This window comes from Seriola lalandi, unplaced genomic scaffold, assembly GCF_002814215.2.
Source record: "Seriola lalandi dorsalis isolate HSWRI2012SDOR001 ecotype SW California unplaced genomic scaffold, Sedor1 jcf7180002054654, whole genome shotgun sequence".
NCBI lineage: Eukaryota > Metazoa > Chordata > Actinopteri > Carangiformes > Carangidae > Seriola > Seriola lalandi.
In genome coordinates, this window is record NW_019525207.1 from 971,612 (window position 1) to 993,080 (window position 21,469).

A 21,469-nucleotide genomic window follows, 5' to 3' on the forward strand; every position below is an offset into this window, starting at 1 on the left:
TTTTTTATTATTATTCTTATCCTAGTAAGAGAATAACTTCTGCTGCATATTATTGATACAAGCCTTTGTTTACACCATACACAAATGGTGATAAAAGTGTAAATATAGCCAAATTTCAATCTGGAATGGGAGTGGATGTGAAATCACTGTGATAATCCTACAGGGTTGTTTGTGTTCAGTCAGTCAGTCCATTACTGAGAAATCATTCATAAATTTCCCTGTAGTGTCACAGACCTGACAGTGCTCACCCACTGGCTTCTCTCACTGTCGCACCCTGCTGAATAAATGACTGGCTGCATGAAATCCCCTCTGTGTTCTTCAACCGCGGGATCACCATCTAAATTTGCTGAAATTATTTGGCCTATGTGTGACAGTGTGATTACGCCCCGATCAGGTGCATGTGATGCTCACATCCTGCTACTCTGGCTCACAGAGACCACACACTGCAGCAGCGACCCACAGATAAAAGATATGGAGCCTGGAAAAAACACTTTTCAGATCGTGTCGTCTGCTATCGATCATTATATGACTTATGAAGACAAATCTGTGAATCTTAGGTGTTTAAAAAAAAAGTCTATTTACTACATCGTTGTTGGCTACTCTTCTATTAAAATTAAATGAAAGGTTTAAATGATTTTGCCACAACGGCTGAGTGTGCTGAAGGTTGTTGTTGATTTTAAACTTCGTAACTTTTTAAATATATTCTTACTTCACTATTAATTTGTCACTGTCGCTGCTCAGTTATATCTTGACAGGATGGATGGGAGGTTTTGCCGCAGAGAGGACTGACACCATGATAGACTTCAGCTGTCCCGTAGAGGGCTGGGATAATGGTTGGCCCAACAACAGGAGTCATGACGACAGACCAGCGACATGACTAAAACATTAGTTGGAAGTTGGTGAAAGACATGGAGGGGTAAGTGATATCCCAGAGGCTAAATGTTCACCTGTCTAATTATATACACTGTCTCCACAAGCACTACTGTCTTTTACATAACAACACGCACACTCACATGTCTGCACCGCCAAGAATGCTTGTGTGTACATAGCCAGACAAAACCTCATTCAATAAAGCTCAAGAGGACATCATCAGTCTGCCAGTGTGATCTCAGTGCTGTCAAGCCTGGACATACCCTTGTGTTTGTATCAAAGAGTTTAAAACAAACATGTGCCCACACTGGTTTGAAATACAGCAGGCCGAAAAAGGTCAATTTATGTTCGGTAATTAATGAGGCAGTAGTGAAACGGGTCTGTCAGTTGGGATTGATCTATATCCGGAAAACAGCTGTGACTGTAGATCTGTGTTGATGCTGTCAAAAATGTCATTTGTCTCATTCAAATGTCAGACAAATCCCTCTGTCTTTCTGTCCCTCTCTCTCTCGCTCTCTCTCCTCTTTATCTGTCTTTCATTCCAGCTGTATACAATATATCATATTATATATTAGTCCTTCATGTATAATAGATCAGCTCAGCTCCCAGCGTGTCTTTGGTCTGTTTACTGCACTTAGTAAAAACCTACACAGTGATACTCCAGCGCTGTGGGAAAAGCTGTGTGTACTCTGGCCTTCCCTCACACACATGTTCAGGACAAAAAACAAAAACATGTTCTCCTTTGCTGTCCTCCACTTTTTAAAGTCATTTTTAGTATTTAGCTCGGTTACATGCTAGGTTTACATTAAACAGCAAAATATTAGCCATTATTATAATAATTTCTTGAATGAATTTTGTCTGGTTCAGATCTGGAAAATAACACAAAGTATGAAACTCATAGTAAAGCTGGAATTATGATACTGCAGAGATTCACATTAACATCTTTGCGATTCCTGCGCAGTGAGGGGTGTTATGGGAAACTGTAACTCAACGATTGTCAGCAAAACGTCAGGGGACCATAAAAGTCCTTTGGTTTCATCCTCTGAGGAACAAGGATATCTGTAGGAAACAGAAACATATTTCAGTCTGGACCAAAGTTTTGCCATCCCAAACTACTAACGTGGCTTTTCAAATATCACATTGACTCTCGATAGTTGGATCAATGAAAGTGTTTTAAAAGAAACTTCAAAGGATGTTTAGCTTAAATAACTGACGATATTTGGTTACCTAACAAACTTTATTGCCAGTGTCAAATTAAATCAATTTTCTTTCTGATGACTCAATTTCCTGTCCTGCTCTATTGTCTATTTATTCTCCCTCTCTTTACTTCTTCTGCTTTATCTTATCTCTTCACACATTTTTATTCTTGATGAGGCTCATCAGACATCATTTGTCTTTGAGTGTAGACAGAATGCTAATTTATGCAAACATGTGCGAATGGTGCATTCTGCCAGTGTGAAACCTCCAAGTGTTGGGTCAGGTGAGGGCGAGCGGAGAATGGGGAGAATGGATGAGCAGATTACACCCACACACATACAGTGCACTGAGTGGGATGGGCAGAGGCGGGAGAAGTTCAATTTTACGCTTCAGGAAAGAGAGTCAGAAAATATAAGGAGATCAGGACCTGGGTAATTTGAGAGCAAACATTGCAGAAGGAGTGGGAGAATGTAGGGGAAAGAGATGTAGTGGGGGGGGGGGTACAGAGATGGTTCATGCAGAGTATGAAGAGATAATGAAATAACCAGAGGGGGGGGAATAAAGAAAAACAGCACAGGGAGAAAAACAACAAAGGGAGTGTGTTTACTCATTCTCTTATCAGGGAAGGTGTAAAAAGAAAGGACTATATTGTTGTCATTGATTGGTGAACAGGGTGAGATAAGCGATTTTAAAGCAGGCCAGACACACTGAAAGTCAGACGGGGAAACAGGGAGCGGTGGAGAGAGGGATGACGCAGGTACGTAATGAATGTGATGGACTGGGTTCATGGTTTTCAATTTCACTCCCAGTCAGAGAGACTCACGCGGCAGCGCGAGGATTAAATTCACCCAGATAGTCAGTACTGGACACAGAAACACTGGCATTGCAGGCACATACATAAACATCACAGTATAGATACAGGATAGAAGCTAATAGCTGAGATCAAATTTCAAATTACCGCCCTTTTAAGTGCTATCAATGGCTGCGAGTTACGTTAAACATTACGTTTAATGAGAGTGTCTGCGCCGTACAGTTCAGATAACAGGCGGGAAAAAGTGGCACTGCGCGCTACACTCTGCAGCGTATTTCATACTGCATCCTAATTTCAACAGCTCAGGTGTGAATACTGGATACTTCCACCATCTCATGATATACTGTATCTACAATGCCAGCTTTCAATGCCGATGTAAAAAAAAAGTACTGCGCTCTTTGTCGGGGTGGCGGACAGACATGTAGCACATATGACTTTCATGCTGGAGACTGCAGTTCTTGTTCCACCACAGACCTGCAGTTACAGCTGTCTTTCTTAATTAACCCGACCATGAGCTTTCCCACAGTTATAGTTGCCTACGTTACGGACACATGTTGTTGTTTCTTTATTGATTGGTTGGTTGCCAATAGTTTTAACTGATATGAGCCTGTCAGAGAACAGAACAGTGAAAAGGACAGTGCGCGTTGGTGAACACGCTTAAATGGCTGAAGCGACATGACTGTGAAAGCTCAGTCAAGCTCATCAGGACTCAGGTAGCGCCTGTATCCTTTTCTTTGTCATTGGCACCCGAACGAATTCAGTGGAAGTTGTGGCCTGTTACCAGCTGGTGCAGCCATGAGGCTTAGTGGTGATTAATTCCCCTAGACACGGTTCCTTTCATACTACAATTGGGTTCCTTGTCGGGTTGGCGTTTCCCGATCCTCACTCCGTTCCAGTTGGTGGCGGTAGTGCACCACAACGTTGTTTGTCAGTTGCTACAAAAATCAAGAAGTGGAACAAGAGGAAAGGCAAAAAGAGAAAATACTATGTGTAACAGGGACAGGAGTTCAACGGCATGTGGCCGATTGTTTCAAAGACAAATTGTATAAATGTTGGTGATCACACACAGTAGAAGTAAGTACAAAGTGTTGCATTAGAACAGTCTTTTCCCCTCTACACCTCTCTCTCTTTACATTTATGAACATACATTAGTATGCAAACATGGTCATAACCCTTTTACCAGATGTGTGCGATCCCTAGTGATCCGTCACATACCAGTGAAAATTGCCTAACCCTTAACCATACTGTGTTCATAGTGAAAGTTCAGCAATGTAAAACATCTGTAAGGCGAACAGCCTCATGTTCAGCTGTCCTGCAGTCATTTTCTGGATTAATTAGCCACAGGGGTGTCTTAGGTTGATGACATCAGCATCAGACTGGGGGAGATTAATTAACGTGACTTATCGCTGACAGATAAAATGTCCCTGTTTAACCAGGCAGGGGCAATCTGCTCCTAATGTGCTCTGAATGTGTGTGTGTGTGTGTGTGTGTGTGTGTCAACCCAGCATGCGTCAGAAACCAGTCTGGGTCAATGTTGATTAAATAAACAATTGTGTTTATAGAGCAGACCTCTAAACACACATGCTTAAAACACACACACACACACACAGAAAGAGACATGGTACACCCTTCACCATGCTGCATGTTGTCAGGCTGTCAGACCACTTTGAATGTGTCACTCATGACAAAGAACTGAACCCTGTGCCTTGTTAAGATAAATAAATGTCAGTGGAGAGGTTACTGGGCATCATCAGAGTTTCACTCTTTACTAGAAAGACACATGAAAAATTCACAGAACACCCCCACACAAAGGACAGCAAATAGTGTAAAATAGCGTAAACAATTTTATTCAAACACCCAAAATCCCCAAATTTCCTCCCAGCTCACTCGCCGATGTTTTGAAACTCCTCATAGTTCATGTCGAGTTTTCCGGCCTCAGACAGAGAACACAGAGCTGTGAGGAAATTTAAAGAGCCCAACCTGAATGTATGTGGACATGGTCACTGTACTTGCGTGTGTGTGCGCGTGTGCGTGTGTGTGGCGATGTGATGGAGTGTGCAGGAGAGAGTGACTAATGTGAGGCTCCTTGCGTAATCACTCACCCTGTACCTCATCTCACCCTAATGAATAAATAACACAGCGATCAAATAGAGGAGTCTACAAAAGAAAATATACATGAAATATGCAAGACTGGCTTTGACATAAACCTCCTGAGCGCCTGAACAACCCTCTGAAACTTTGAAGTGCCCGCAAGAGATACAACCACCCAATCAGCATTATACTATGTGAACTCTGGATTGTTGGTGTAATGTAAAACTCCCTGGCTTGATGAACCTGAGTGATTCCAAACAGAAAATATGCGTTGCATAGCAGAAAAGGAAAGTGTGACACATTGTCCTGGTGCTTCTTTCTGGTTTGAGGTCACTGCCTCTGACTAAGTGGTGTCATTACACATTTAATCCACTAAATTCAGTTAATTCCTATCGATGAATTCTCACACCATTCTTGGCTTGCATTCAGAGGAATGTGGTATTCTGTTTTCTTCAGTGTTTTCTGCTGCCATGGTGAGAGGAGAGGAGTAAAGGTAAAGGTAAGACTGACGCACGTACGTCAGAGATGTTGCCGTTGTCCTGGGCTTTCATTTATTAATTATATACGACCGCATACCAAGCAGTTACTTGCCTTGTGTGATGCTGTGGATAAAAAGAGAGTGAGAGCGGCTGTTGAGCACTGAATGTCAGTGTGTCTGTGTGTTTTGAGATCATCCTTCCTGTGTAGCTCACGATGTAAAACATAAAAGAAAATCAGCCGCCAAACACTGTTCCTGTGGATCATCTGCCAGAATTTACAGCTGAGAGACTGGAGTTCATCCAGGCGTAAGGGAACCGAAACACCTTCTGGCCTCTGATGGTGTTACTCCTCATTTGTTCATTGATTTATTTAAACAGGAAGTTGTGTCTAGATGTGAAGCAATTTAGGTTTTAATTAAACTTTCCAGTTCAACAACAGCAGCTTTGTTATAAACGATTTCCTGGCTGACAGTAGTTCGATTACATTTATTAAGCTGTTCTGTTTGTGATCTGTCGTCCAACCACAAACATGTTCTATATATTACAGACAGTTTTATCAGAACTGTGTTGCTATAGGACAGAGCTTGGCTCCAGGTTTGCTTCCTGTCGTCTGTTGACGTTGGCAAATTCTGCGCAAGGGGATTTTCTAGAGTTAAATGTAGTGAGTGAACAAAGTTAAGTTTACATTCAATTTCTCACCAAAACACATTAGTTGTGTCCAAATCACTCCCTATATTTATTATATAGTGGACAACATTTGTTTTATTTGAGTGTCCGAATTCTAGGTGTGTAAATGTGCCCACCATATAGTGCTCTCTTCTGGGGGGTGGGGTGGTGGTAAAATACATCCTAATGACTTTTGACATTTGTGGTTTTGGTATAATGTCCCGAAAGCTTTTGCAGGGACGGCATTCACGTTCCCCTCAGGATGGAGTTTATATGACTTTGGTGAAACCAAATAAGTGATGTCAGCATGCAGCTCAAAGCGCAGCTGCGGCTAGGTGTCTCACAGAGCTGCTAGCACGGCCGTGGACTCGTTAAAATGCATTAAGTCTGTCTCTGAGTTGCGTTTGTGGAATGACCTAAAACCTTTATCAGCTGCTGATGTAACTTGAATTAGTGATGTTCACTGCAAGCCCAAGCCTGTCTTACCCTCCCTCTTGCAACGCTTCCGAATAAATATAACACACACAGCGAATGCATCGATGACGACTTTGACTGGCGTCAGCGATGCCCACACACTGTTCCTATCATACACACGGAGGAAGTACTCAAAGTTGAGCAGCTGGGATGTGCTGTTCCAGAGAGCGAGTGTGAAAACACACCTGCTTCTCTGGAGAGTTGACATGCATTGACACTGTTTAGTAGGACAGTGGGAAATCCTGACAAGTTACTGTGAGTCAGTCGCCACTGTTATGTTGTCCCTGAACCCTTTTGTTAGAGACTGTGATATAGGTAGAAGTAACTAACCATCATGAGGTGGAATGTAAATCTGCTATAATGTATAATGTTCAGATTCAACCTTGAAAATGTGTCAGTGACTTTCACTGAGCAGGAAAGTCTCTTCTGCAAGTGAAAGAGGGTCGAATATATTAATGGACACAAAGTCATGGGTCAGAGCACTTTCACTCTCAGTGCCCACCCCCACAGGTTCCATCCACAATCCTGCTGAATGACTGAAGGGCTTGCCCAGTGTTGTTTCACAACAACCCTCTGCCTTTGTCTGTTTATTGATTGAAAAAAGTTTAGCCAGTGAAACCTTGGGCTTTTGACAACAGTGATCATGTCAGGAGGAAGAAATTAATGGAAAAAAGGCATTAGCTTACTTTGTCTGCTTTCATGTTTGAAGACCAACGTCTGTGAATCAATATCTGTCCTTTGTAGATGTTCCCCGTATGTGCGCCGGACCATCCAGACCAGGCAAATCTAATCTCTGGCCATCATACCATTACAACAGAGTGGTTTGATGTCTGGGGAAACCGCTGAGCCCTCAGGCAGGACAACTCAGGATATTACTACTTGGAGAGTGAAAGAAAATGCAGAAGGAGCAAAGGGGACCCGGAGGAGAGAGATGGCTCGGTTTTGAAGAAACTGGGTGTCAACACAAGCACAAACTTGGGGGAAATTTCTGTGACCAGAGAAACAAGAACAAACCAGGTGAAGTGGAGCACAATCTGGAAATCAGGATAGATGGAGTGGGCACATTTTCCTTGTGACAGGTTTCGGTAACTGCCCATCACATCAGCTCCTCTCATCCACTTTTAAAGCAGAAGACAATTTTGCAACATGTCAGCATCTCTGAGGACAAACCTGTCAGTGACATGGAAGGTGCCGAGGCCCAAATGAAAATATAAACAGCCTGAATACAGCGCCGGAAATTACAGAAAGCCGCAAACTGTTTGAAAGTGTTCAGATCACAGAGCTGCGACTGACGCTTATTTCCATTATCAGTTTATCCATCAAGAAAACAGAAAACTGTGAAAAATAAAATTTCTCACATCTTAACGTGATACACCCCTGCATCATCATAGTTACATAACCAACTCTTAGCAGCAGGTTAAAGTCCAAGATACCTTTATCTTTGTTAATAACCTCATCTGCTTTCCATTCAACAGCTGTGTAACTGTCCATCTTCAGTCCTACAATCATTTCATTCACCCCCGCTCTTCTTCTCAATCCTCATTCGTTAATATTACACATGAAATTAAATTAATCATATGTTTACTTGAATATCAATAACTTTTTTAATATTTCAATCACGTTATTAATATATCACTCATAAAACTATAGTATCATTATTATAGTATTCACCATACCTATAGTGTCCAGCAACTATTATAAGGTTTGGCCAGATGATTTTTTTCTTGTGTTTTTCAAATTAAGATGTTTGACCCTTGGTGACTATCTAGGAGATGCAGCCCCTTATAGGGATATAACAGTGATTTATGTCTGATGTGGCCACTACAGGCTACTGTAAACTAACTGTTAATGAAGGCAGCTGCACGCTCAGCCGCTAAAGGCACATTTCATAGACTCAGTGTGCAGCTGCTGCATTAGACTGTAATAACTCTTCTCTTATTGCAAGCAGAAAAATAACCAGCAGTAGTTGTTGCCCTTTTTCATTGGCTCCAGCTTCCCATGAACACAACGCATTTAATGTCATGATCAGGCGATGATCATTCACCAACCACATAACAATATAATATCCAGCCTCCTGTGGCACTTGATACAACCCCCGCCCGCACCTTACCGGTTCATTGGGAGCCACCAAGAAATACCAAACGAAAACGAAAGCGAGAGAGAGAAAGAGAGAGAGAGAGAGAGAGAGGATCTCTTTATCTACTCCAAAATTTTCATAATCAAATTCAAGTGATCATATGCCTCTCATTCACCATTACTGTAAAAGACAGCTAGACAGACAGCTTGGGTTATTCTGTTTGTCTCCTATCTGATCCACTGTCTCATCATCTTGCATCAAACACAAACAACTACAACTATTTCTACTATTTCTGCCCCGGACATCGACGCGCAAAATTATAATCATGTAATGAATGAACACATACAGAAAGTAACTGAAAACTTGGTTTGCTGCAGATTGTCTTGTTACACAAGATCGTAGTTGAGGGAGGAAGAGGCAGCCTATACATTTATCTCTTCAGAACATCAGCTTTTAGGGAGGTGTATAAACACCTACACCTACACACACACACACACACACACACACACACACACACACAGACACACACACACACACACACACACGAACCCACTTATTCTACAACACTTGGGAAGCGTGGGAAGTGACAGCGCTCTGTTTTGTGAATGGCAGGAGACATTCAAGCTTCGGACAAAACAAAACATCCAAAAGTTGAGGCTGCGCTCTCCTCCAGAATAAAGCAGTGTTTAGACCACGGACAGAGCAAACAGAATCAACCCCTCGCGTAGCTGGGTTGTAGCGAGGCTCAGACAGGACAGATGAAGAGCAAACATCAACAAAATGACCTTTTACCTGAGCGTCCAGACCTCCTCTTGCGCCCCTGGCACCCCCACACCGCCCGCTGCTCATCTCCTGGCCCGGCCCATCACCGTAGGTACAGTCCAGAGAGCAGAGCCAGCACCGTCCGGAGGACAGCAAGAAAAAGAAAGAAAGAAAGAAGGAAGAAAAAACTTCTTAAATTGGCCTTTGTCCTCTTAGACTACAGTCCAGGTTCGCTCTTGTCTTTTGTTTCTTTCTCTCTTGATGTCTATAAATCACTTTTCTGGAATAAATCTCTCTCCCGTTCACTCCCGAGCGGGCTGAAGTGTGCCGGACTGACAGAAGCTGGATGCTCCTCTGTTGATGCTCTGCGCTTCAAATTTCTGTCAAACCAAGCTGAATGTAGACACTGGCTTCCGGTGTAAAATTTCAAAATAGAGCTCAGCATGGTAAACGTGTTGCAGTGTGGGACTGGTTAGTGGACCCTCAAAAACCCATCTTTCCCAGTCCAACCCGGGGATGAAGCAGAATCAGTCTATATGTGTGTTTTGTGTGTGTGTGTGTGCGCACGCGCACATGCGAATGTGTCAATCAATAAATACATAGCCTATCTCGATTTAGACCTAATAGGCCCATCAAGATAACCAATGTTAAAATTGAAACTGTCATTATTTCCTGTGAGTGTGTGATTTTTTGTGACGTTGAGCCATGTAAGTGGAGATGGTAAATGTCAATAATTATATTACTATAATAATAGTATGAAAACACAGTAAAGAAAAAAAATTGTAATGGATCAAAGAAAAGACCAGGAACCTTTCATTAATGCAACTGGAATATGTAATTATCGTCAAGTTCTACAGTATTACACATAAATGGATATGTATATATGTACACCATGTGTCTGGAACATGCATATTAAAGCTACTGAGTCACACATATGAACTGTATAGATTTGAAGAGCACATAAATGAAGGAAGGAAATAAGAACAACGTATATGACAATCTGAACCAATGAGCAAAAACCAGATTAAATAGATGCTGAACCGTTCAGTCCAGTGCTCTCTAAGTTCCCTCTAAAAGGTGTCAGGTTTTCATCTTGTCCCGCAAATGTCAAATCTAAAGCCAAAGCACCTGAAGACAGAAAAACTGTTGCTTGTCAGTGGAATTGTCTTAGCAGGTAGATGATCTTGGAGAAATCAAACATGCGGTTGTTTGACATTTTTACCAGTGTGTTTTCTACTATTTTGCTATATTGTACCTTTATTTTGAAATGTAATTTTTTTAACTTCCGGTACGTTCACTCCTAAATGAGGTTACCTTTATGCAAGTCGTTTCCCAGCTGGTGGTCCGAACTGAATGTGCATCAGTCATTGAATATTTTTCCCCTGAGGCTCTCTGGGAAAAAGTTGCAGAGGTGGTGGTGGGGGCAGGAGGTCGCTGCAAGGTTACTGTCAGGCAGGTGTGGGCTGCAGTCAGGTAAACAATCAGGAAAACAGTAACCAGCAGGGCGAAGAGAGAGTAGAGAGAGTAAACCAGTAACAAGAGCAGCACTAGTGAAGGTTTGACCAGTACCAAAAGAAGAAGAAGATATGACCTAATGTTTTATGAAGCTTCCTCTTGTCATCAAAGCTGCAGTGCTTTGTCCTGCTAGTTAGTGGAACAGTCCGTCTGCAGTACAGAAATCTGCCACTGTTAAAAAGAAACCTTTCATTGAAATACATCTTGCCTTCTGTCTGAACACACTGTGTGCCAACTCAAAACAAAGACAGATACATGTGTTTTATGTCTAAAGATCCCTACAGTCCAAACTAAAGTTATCTTGCCTTACAGAACTGACTTCTTCTTTTCAAATGAGCCGACAGTGTACTACATTAACATGAAAAAAATAAAATAAGGGCAAAGTTGACATTTGCATTTGAATTTGAATTTTGCTATAACTTATTAACTCCCATATCAATAAAATGTCAGTGTTCAGTTTCATTAACATGGCCCTGGAGATTGTACCTGTCAAGGTCAGGTGTAATTAATCAACTTTAGGTGTTGTGTAGTGTCAGGGCCCTGCTTATACACAGATTGCCTTGCCACACTTAACAAAGGCATCATTCATTATCTCAGTTCCCTGGGCTTTTCCTGCTATGACAAGTCATAAAGTGTGTTAAGCAACTACATTTAGGCTTTTAATGGAGAAGAACTGTTGCTTTGCACTAACAGGGAGGACACAACATCAGTTAACAAGCTGTTGCTAATAAAAAAAATAAAAAGTTCTTGTGAAAAATGTTTTTATCCCCATGTATTCCCCGATTATTAGTCATTGTTTGCACGACCATGATCTTTTCTTTCCTTTCTCTCACTCTCTCTCTCTTTCTCTTTTTGCATTTGAGTATCTCAGAAACCTTATTCCTCCCACTCAGTGTTTAATGCAACATTTTTGTAGGCATGTGTGAGATTTGTGCATTGACTCACCCCTAATCTCCTACATTTTTTGCCTGATTATCTTCTAAGATTCTCAAGGTAAGGATAGTATGTTTAGTTTCATTTCCAAAACGATTCCCCCCATGTGTAGCTGAGGAGACCACTGAAGCATGAGGGCAAAATAAGGGCTGTGTCAGAAAGCCCACATGCTGATAAAGCGAAGAGACTCATGAGGAAAAACAAAACTGGAGACCCTGCTTGTTGTCTATTCTCTGACTAGAATCCCATGACTTTCAGCTCTGGAAACTGGATGTGCGTATGCCTCAGCGTCATAAGGTGCTCAGCAAACAGAAAAAGGCAAATAGGGTTACAAAGCACGGAAGTTCATGAATGGAGATATTTACATTGACTCACATTTTCGTGCGATATAATAAAAACAATCGAAACTACAATTCAGTTGCTGTTGTATTTTCACATGTGAAAATAGTAAAATCAATATTAATAGTAGTAATATCAAAGCTCCACTGACAATTACTTTTCAGCGTACTATATTCAAACATGAAAATGACAATTGTTTTTTTGTGTGTGTGCATGTGTTTTTGCCATTTTGTCAGACTTGATGTGCACAAGAAATTTGGTTTCAATCTAATTTGAATAATTTCTTTTTAACTATGGCAGCCCTGGATTTTCATACAGACAGTATTAAACTATGAAGTACAGATGACAGGTTACTGAGCCCCCTGATATTGGACCTGATATTGGACCTGATATTGGACCTGATATTGGAAGTCTTATAAATGTCATCATTGTTTACCTTGCATCTAAATATTTACTCTTTTATTTTGAAAATGAGAGTATTTGCATTATAATTTAATGGAAGAGTTATGTGCTTTTAATATTTAGAAGCAATTTCCACTTTTATACAACAACTCTGCGTTAATAAAAAGACACACTATGATGCATCAATGCACAGACAGATTTGATTCAGGGTCAGTGCCCTATAATTAGCAGCATAACCCAACTGATAAGTCAGTAATCTGAGTCTAGTTGGAGTCTTGGATGGTGGCGGAGGGGAAGGTGGTGGCTGGATGTTAGCATCAGTGATGTTGATCAGGAGGGAGTTACCCTGTGAAACCTTAGTCTAATTGATCTGACCCGTGAGTCGTCAAAGCCCAAGGTTTCATTTTATCCCTATTAAACTCACCGACAGCAGCTTTAATAAGCGTAAATGAGGAGGGAGGCATACTGAAGCTGAATCTGACATCAGATCTATTACATGTTGTGGAATTACCTTGGCTGGGTCAGCTTTGAATTACAATTGTGCACAAACATTTTTTACAGCAAGCAATGCTCAAGGATAATGCATATTTTCATTGCGGTCACCTACATTTTCACCTCCAAATAAGTGGTTCAGATACTAGAGTTAAACACCGGATTTCATTTAAAATCTGTCTGACCACCTGACAGCTCCAATTTCTTGCTTGGACTCTGGTGTAAACATGTATCCAGCAGTGTTTCACCACTATTTAATTGCATTGAAAGTGTTTGTAAAAACTCTGAATTTAAGACATTTTTGATGAGTGGGCAGATGCTGTAATTCATGATGATAATTATTCAACCCTGATAGGAGCTGAAGAGAGTTATTAAACTCTGTCCTTGGTCAAACACATAAATGAAGGTTTTACACCATAATCATCACTCTGCAAAGGGTGCGACTGCATGGTGACTGGTTTTTGCATATAGCAGGACTTTATGCTGATGGGGGCCTTCATAACTGCCACAGCCTTTGAATGACAATTACAAACAGCCTCAGAATTGTGATATCTCTGGCCTGGAGATGTAAATGAGAATCCATTAATCTGAGGTCTGGCTCGGTATTCACAGATGAAATCTGATCTCATGTTAGATGCTGAATGGCCTCAGTGCTAGGCATTATTGTTTTTCTACCCTGCCCCTCTCTCTCTCATTGTACCTCCTCTCTGTCATATCGCAAGTGGACATTAAGAAAAATGCAATTCAATATCCGAGTGGCCTCTGACCTTGAGCTGTTGCAGCCTCATCTGTGCTTAACGAATGCCAGATCCTTTACAGGATGATCCTCAAGCGCATATGTATCTCTTGGAAACATGCCAACATTCAAATCTGCACAAATGTTTAAACAGACATGAACATGCACACACATTTGTCGAGGTGTTACATCCAGTTCCCTGCAATAACTCTACAAGCCGTGATTGATACGCAGCAATTGAAGCTGTGAAATCAGGTAATATTTTAAAGTTCAGAGAGAGTTTAAAGTTGGATGAATAATGTTTGAAAACATCTTCTAATTTTTTCCAGTCAGCTGAGAGTATTTGATTGAATGAACAAAGATTTCATTTACTCAGGCAGATCTTGCTTTTGCCCTCTTTCTCTCCACACACACATACACTGACACAGTTTAAATATTCCAATGGTTGAAAAAGGTTAATTACAATAAAAAATCATATACAATTGTGAGATTTATTTAGAAGAAAAATAAAAGGCCTATTGACATCCCAGCTGCCATCCTAATATCACAACTTGGTTAAAGTGCTCATGCACATAGAGTAACAACTTATTTAATACACTCCTCTGACAATGTCATACAAACAGAACCTTATTTCTATCAGTTTTTACCTATTAATTAAAGGGGCTATTTGTAGTCTATGTTTTCTCCGCCATGGAACATGGTCTCAATACAAGCAGCTATAAATCTCCCTCTAAGCAGCACTGCTTCTTCAAGGCAGCCTGGACACGACAGTAACCTGGTATCGGAAAGTGATGAGACCCTCCAGCCGGACCGGGGCTAGCTGGTTAGCATGCTAACTCCAGTAGAAGAAAAGAAGTGACAGAAACAGAAGCAAAACAAGAGTTAACAGTAGTGTTGCTTTCCATCACTGGAGACAAAACTTATTTTTGCTTTTTGCGTTTCTTATATATTTTTTTCTTCACATTAAAAAACTAACACACAGTAATTCTTTAACTCTGTTGTGAATAGATCAACAGCTCTGATCACATATTAGTAGCTAGTGATGTTTTGAGTTTATCAATATTTTGCAGATGGAAACTGTATATCTGTCTGCAACAGACTCTGTCAGCATCTGCTCCATTCAATTCATTAATTTTTTTCCCAGACACACTGTGATCAAATCTTCTTGTCGTAATGCATAAATATTCTTATTAGTATCTTATTTCGACATTGACAGTCCTTCTGAACTTAAAACCTCATAAAACAGCTTGTTGATCAAAACCATCTGCCAGATGCAAATTCAGTTCTCTCAGAAAATGGTTTCAAAGTCTAAAACTTAATGCAAAACCCATTACACATGACATGCAAATACAATACATCACACAAACAACTCCCAATTCCAGAACAGGGCAAAGTTAAAAATACACAAACAAAGGAAATACTCAGGACATGGACCATGTGATATACAGTAAAATATGATATTCTATATTAGTCCAACAACTTATAAATACAATTAATTTTGGATCTTTGACTCAGTATTTGTTGCATCTTATGGCAAGTTAATGTCAAACATTGTACAAATAGCTGAAACCCTTCCAAACACAGCACAATAACTTGACAGTATTAGGACTGCCAGAGGTGCTGATTCAAATTTGTGGCGATGTTCGAGGCTGTGTATTGTGTTAAGAAAATATTCTGCTGGGTGAGGGTCTTGTGACCGACACAGTTTTTCTTATGTTTGGCATATGACTTTTATGTCATTGTACCCCATCAACCTTTCAAATTATTTTGAAGTGACGGATACACCAGTAATTCGGCCGTGTCTGTGCGTCTTTGCAACGTCTCGCAAATAAAAATGGTGGTTACTGGACTTCCAATAAAAGTGGCGAATCCTGTTAATTACTGTTTAACTCAAATTGATTCAGGTGTGTAACTGCCTTTGTTATTGTAAATGAATGATCATGCTCAGTGTTTTGTATGGTTTTGTCAGACATTTTGGTTATTTTGTCCACCTCTGTAGTTCATCGACAACGCTGATGAGACTGAACCAAAACAGTCACGTAAAAGCAAAACAATAAGCCAAGCTACAACACGCTGTAGATCTGATCTGAGGGGAACTGCAGCGCTGGCTGATAATTCTCCGTGGGTTTATTTCTATGAGCAACAGCATTCATATTAAAAAGTAATCATTGAACCACTGTGAATACTGCTGCTCAAGCGTATGCACTAATATGACAACATAATTACAGAGGGAATTATTTAGCCCCATGTTAAAGTAATAATTCAATAATTATATATTTTAATATATTTATATAAATTCTATTTGTCACTTGATTCCTGGTTTTTCCGGCTTCAGACGCGTTGTTCTCTAAATGCTGGTTGTGTGTTTGCTTGACTGAATGTTTCTCATCCCTCCCTTGAAAAAGAAAGTTTGATCTCAATGAGATCAAGTCATTGAGTGATTAAATGAACAAATTAACTTTCCCATTGAGCAAAGCATGTCCAATTCTTCCTGTGGAGCAGCTTAGTGGCCAAGAGGTGAAGGATTGCCGTCAGCTCTGGTTCAAATATGAATCTCCCACGGCTTGAGCTTCATATTGAGTTTCAGCTCATTGCTTAGCTGTCTGCCTGCAACTTAACTGTTTTTAGTCACTGTCACTGCTCTGTCAGTGTTGTTTCCCGCCGCATCAGGCAGCTGTAATCAGCAATCAGATGGTAAATTGCCAGATATTTCCCTTAGGTGTTGGTAGAGACCAAAAACAGAACTAAAAGGAGAGTGGAAGATTTTGATTAAAGACCCTAAAGAACTAAAAGACGTGAGATAAGACAGGACATTAAACGAAACATAGAAGCAGTTGAACATAGACTCATTGGTGCAGACATGGATGTGTTTGGGGAAGGAGATCCAGAGGGAGGGGCTGTCACCCAAGGGACAGTGTTGGGTCCTGGATGCTGGTGACTACAAGTTGGAGTGAGATGAACGGAGGCTGTGATTTTGAAACTTCACATCAATAGTATTATTACCACACTCATACGTATATACGACAGGAGCGAGACAGCAAGCGGAGGGAAAGCAGCTGACAAAAGAGAATTTTGTCAACACATGGTGCAGCTGAGCAGATACTGTTTCAGAGTGTATGTGGCTACCTTCAATTAGCTTGCTGATAAATGAGGATGCAGTTCCTTCAGGAGCGGGACAGAGTGAGTAGATGAGTAGCAGAAAACTGCAATTCAAAGCAGTGAATCAAAGGCAGCTGCAATCTACGAAACCCTTTTCTGGAAATATAAATAAATATTTCTGAATAAAGCTTTAAAGAAATTCTGCCTGATACATCCGAGCCCTCCCCCAGGGAAATCAAATGGCAAATGGCTGTTTTTAAAACCATTGTTTCTGCTCATGCAGTTTAATGCAGCTGAATCTGAAATCAAACAGACATGAATGAGACCTATCATATGCATATATGCAAATGATCTGTGCTTCTCTTTTCCAGCTGGCGCTCATTCCCCCCCACTCATCACATTTCCAAGAAAAATGGTTTAACAGCTCTTTCCTGTATTGCTTTAATGCCCTGTGAGACAATGTGACAACAATGTGCAAGTGCACATTTCCTCCAACACACTTCACATACATTACTGGAGGGAAGGAAAGCAGAGACTTGCCATGGAGTTAATGATGGAAGTTTCAGAGACACACATCACTTCAGTTACACTTAAGACGTAAACCTCAGATTGTGTTCATGGAGGTGTCAGTATACTTTCACACAACCACAGACATGTAAAAAGAATAATGAATAATAAAGAATAAAGATATTTCCCCGATATATCTACACTGAACACCATTTAATGCAAAAACAGAATTTTAGAAAAAAAAATAAAAATTTTAGGAAAAACTGAAATATCACTTTGACTAAAATTAAATTTAGCTCATCTTCGAGATGTTTGTTCACCTTTACTGGAGCCCACCTGTGGTAAAGTCAGCTGATTGGACATGATTTAGAAAGGCTCACACCTGTCTATATCAAGTCTCACAGCAAAAACCAAGCCATGAGGAGGAAGGCACTGCCTGCAGAGCTCAGAGACAGGATTGTGTTGAGGCTAAGATTTGGGAAAGGATACAAAAACATTTTTGCTGCACTGAAGTTTCCCAAGAGCACAATAATTCTTAGTAATTCTTAAATGGAAGAAGTTTGGAAAAACCAGGATTCTTCCTGGAGCTGGCCGCTCAGCCAAACTGAACAGTCAAGGGAGACAAAGAAGCCAATGGCTGAGCTCTGGAGATCCTGTGTGGAAAGGGGAGAAACTTCCAGAAGGACAACCTCTAACATAAATTTGTTTTTCGCATCTTTTCTCCCAATCCCTCTAATCCTTCCTGATGCATTCACTCGCCCACACCTACATCACACTAATTCACCACTAAATCCAGCACACACACTGAGTTAAATGTGTCGCACGTGAGAAGATGGGTAATTACAGCACACAGTGACAGTGTATCTCTGCGCCACTGACAGTTGTTTTTGATTGGCTGACAGGAGGCTGGTTCAAGAGGGATTATCTCCTGGGTCATAAACGCCAAAGACCTATATTTATCTTAACACCACTGATCAGAGGAGAACTCTCTCTGATCCACACTAATGACCACACACCCCATCTTCTTAAACACACAACACACACCGAGCGTTGACAAGCACCTGCATTTAGCAGCCCCCCCCCTGTTTTCCCCACAGTCAGTCAGAGCGCGAGTTATGATCGTTCACATTTTCCTCTGAGCAGAAATGTGATGTGCGTGTCAGAGAGAGAATGGCTGTTGGCAGACACATCAGTCTTATTGGTTGACATGAAGTGAGGGGAGAAATGTGTGTTCTGGTTTGTGTGTGAGAGAGAAAGATAGAAAACAACTCTAAAATACTGCTCTCTAACATTTCTCATGCTCTTTTGTAACAGTAAATACCTCTGATATACCCCCACCCCAGTTGTGTTTGTGTCCGTTATAATTTTTTCTTCCTCTACATGTGCTTATGTCTTTCTGGTTCACACATGAAGATAACGTGTCTCAACGTTTTCTGAATGGCGACCTTCCTTGTTGCGAAGCTCTCTGAACGTCTGCTGTTTGTGCTGAGCAGGTCCTTTACTGTGGGTTTTGGAGGTACTCTTCTGGAAACAGCTGCGTGCTGAAAACCAAAGTGAACCAAAACAGCTAAAAACAGTGAGCTGAAACTTGTTATGAAGCTGCTTCAGGTTCAGGTGATGATTCTCAGTACATTCATCAGTATGAGCGACCTGTTGGCACTGTCAAGTTTTATGTAAACTGGACCCAAAGGCAGACTAACAGATGGGGCTGGATCTGTTCAAACATTTATCAAACCCAGGAAAAACACAAGATCTTACTCCAGAGAAGGCCAGCAAGAAATCAAAAATCCCAAAACACAGGAACAAGAACAGAAGCACTGGGACACATTAAGGGAACTCAACAGGAGCAAAGCAAGAGCAAAAACAAAACAATCTAAAAAAAAACTGGGAGCCCGAGACACGGCGGAAACTTCACAGAGGCAAAACAGATGAAACAACCAAGATAACAACACAGAGTCTAAATGCACACGGGGGGGAGCAGGTAACAAGGCACAGGTGTAACACATTAGGGCGGGGCAGACAATCGTGGAGGGAAAACGAGACAAAAACAGGAAGTAAAGCGACAGTGGGCACATAAAGTAAGTGCTTTCAAAATCAAACAGGAAATAAACCTAAAGTCCATAAGAAAGAGTCCCCTCAGGGCAGAACATGACACATTGTTTTCACATCGTCTGGTAATAAATTAGCTACAATTTCATGACTGAGCAAATTCCATCTGCTGATGATGATCATTACTAATTTACACCAGCGCAGTCCTTTTCCCTTTAACTACTACTACTACTACTTACTCACAGCATCCCATTCAGTTTAAGGGCATGGTTATACCCACATTTATGACAACAAGATTTTTTAATCAAATAAAATCTAGTTCAAAGTAATTGTTGCTTTGAAGCAGATGTGCACCGCTGAGCAAAAGAAAACTGTCAAGGTTTAGGAATCAAGGTTGATCTTCTATTCATCCATATAGTCATGGAAATTACAGTGGTTACTGTGAAACAATGCCATTTAAAGAACCATCAAAATCATTGTGTGGATAAAAACAGCAGTAAACTGCAACAAAACAATACACAATAACACACAGGTCACAATAACAAAACTGTATTAGCTGGGTTTACAAGGTCACTGTGGAGGCTATTATTGAAAACGATGCAAAAGCCACGTTAGCCCAGTCAGTTGTACAGGTCCAAGTAGAAACTGCAACTGTTCCCAAATGTGCTTTGTGTTTTAGCTGGCGGGGCAGCGCGCTTGCTGCTGAGCTGCCACATATTGCAAGGACCTGCGTAAGACTTGGCTGTGATGCTGTCAGAGTCTGTTCCCCTCCAAGTGTCATCATCAACCAGCTCACTAACGTGAAAGGAAATCGGACCAAAGAGCTGTAACATCTCTGTCATGTAGTCTACTGATCACTCACTCCTGCAAAGTCTTTGTGGTGGGGAGGTCATGACCTTGTGAGCAAAAATAATGAGAGCAGAATGTGAACTAACAGCAGGTGCTGAACTCTGATCCATCTTCAGAGTGTTTCTGAGATGCATGAATGTGCGCGGGTGGGTGGGTGGTATGGGGGTGTGTGGGTGGTGACCGAGAGAAAGAGAATGAGAGAGAAGAAGGAAAAAAGCAGCACGTTTTTAAAACCATTTGATGAACTGAAAAAGCCCACACCAATTAAAAACACTGGATATGACATTTGGAGCCACACTAACAATGACCAACTTAATGTTTAAGTTGTGAAACGCAATAAAACAAGTTGCATGTGTTCAATGACAAAAGTTCAATGAAAACGCTCTTCTCTTGCTATAATAAGGACACCACTGAATGGTATAAGGCAAAGTTATATATAGCACAATGTAGCGAACTCTCTTGACATAATTCACCATAATTGGAAGCTCGCCTTGCTGTACGTTCTCTGCACGTGGGCCTTTCTGTGTTGGGTCTGTGGATAGTGTGACACGGTCTCTTTAAGAAAGAAGCTCGGGGTGAATAACTCCCGACTCTCACTTTGGTTTTGGGCAACACCATTTTTGTGCTTTTGATGTGTTAATAAAAAGATGCACTCATTTATGCAGCAAAAGAAAGAAGTTGTCCGTTACCATTTTCCTGCAATTTCTACAACATCTTATTCACAATTAAAAGTGCCTTACATTATTCATTTACACATTTAAATAGAAATGCAGCAAAAACCAATAAAACATTTTAAAAAGAAATTTAAAAAAAGACAAAAACTGAAAATGGATTCTCACTGAGTGCTCGGTCTTTCATTAGGATGTGATAGAGTAGTAGCAGTTGTTTAGTGTCATGCCTTTCTTTTACCTTTCTTTCAACGTTATCTTGATCTCCATAATTCTCTGAAGTCGATCTACCGCTGATCAGCTTGGACTATAGCGGACGGCTAATGCTGAGGTGTCTACTTTCACCCCCAACAGACGGAACAACATTAGCATTCATGTGGAGTTGTGTGTGTGTGTAAATATTCAGCTCTGTTTTGGTCTCCACCAACTCCTGAGGGAAATATTTGTCTCTCA

General features: G+C 40.9%; 1 protein-coding gene across 2 annotated transcripts in view; it reads right to left on the reverse strand.

Moving 5' to 3' along the window:
* gcgrb (glucagon receptor b) overlaps positions 1-9,787 on the reverse strand; it is a 47,477-nt gene extending 37,690 nt beyond the window's left edge. For both annotated transcript variants that reach the window (XM_023420569.2, XM_087177779.1), the window contains exon 1: positions 9,458-9,787. The gene's annotated coding sequence lies outside the window, so the exon portion shown is untranslated. The remainder of the gene's footprint in view (positions 1-9,457) is intronic.
* Positions 9,788-21,469: the final 11,682 nt, after the last annotated feature.